Below are 259 nucleotides of genomic sequence, written 5' to 3' on the forward strand. Positions count from 1 at the left end.
TGTTTGATATGTAAATGCATAAGAATTAAATGATATGTATGTATTTATTTATTTTTTATTTTTATTTTTTTGATGAAACAAGCTTAGGTGTTAGGCGCGTGAAGGCATAGGGTGAAGGTGGAACGCATGTAAATTATAAGCATTAAAACACTATGCGTGTTGATATATAAATTTAGATAGTAGACATGTAAATCCATTAAAAAAAATGCATTCATATCTAGGTAGGTGCTTGAAGAGGATGGGTGGTGCTCACACGTCA

The sequence above is a fragment of the Phalaenopsis equestris genome, unplaced genomic scaffold (assembly GCF_001263595.1).
Source record: "Phalaenopsis equestris unplaced genomic scaffold, ASM126359v1 Scaffold000002, whole genome shotgun sequence".
NCBI lineage: Eukaryota > Viridiplantae > Streptophyta > Magnoliopsida > Asparagales > Orchidaceae > Phalaenopsis > Phalaenopsis equestris.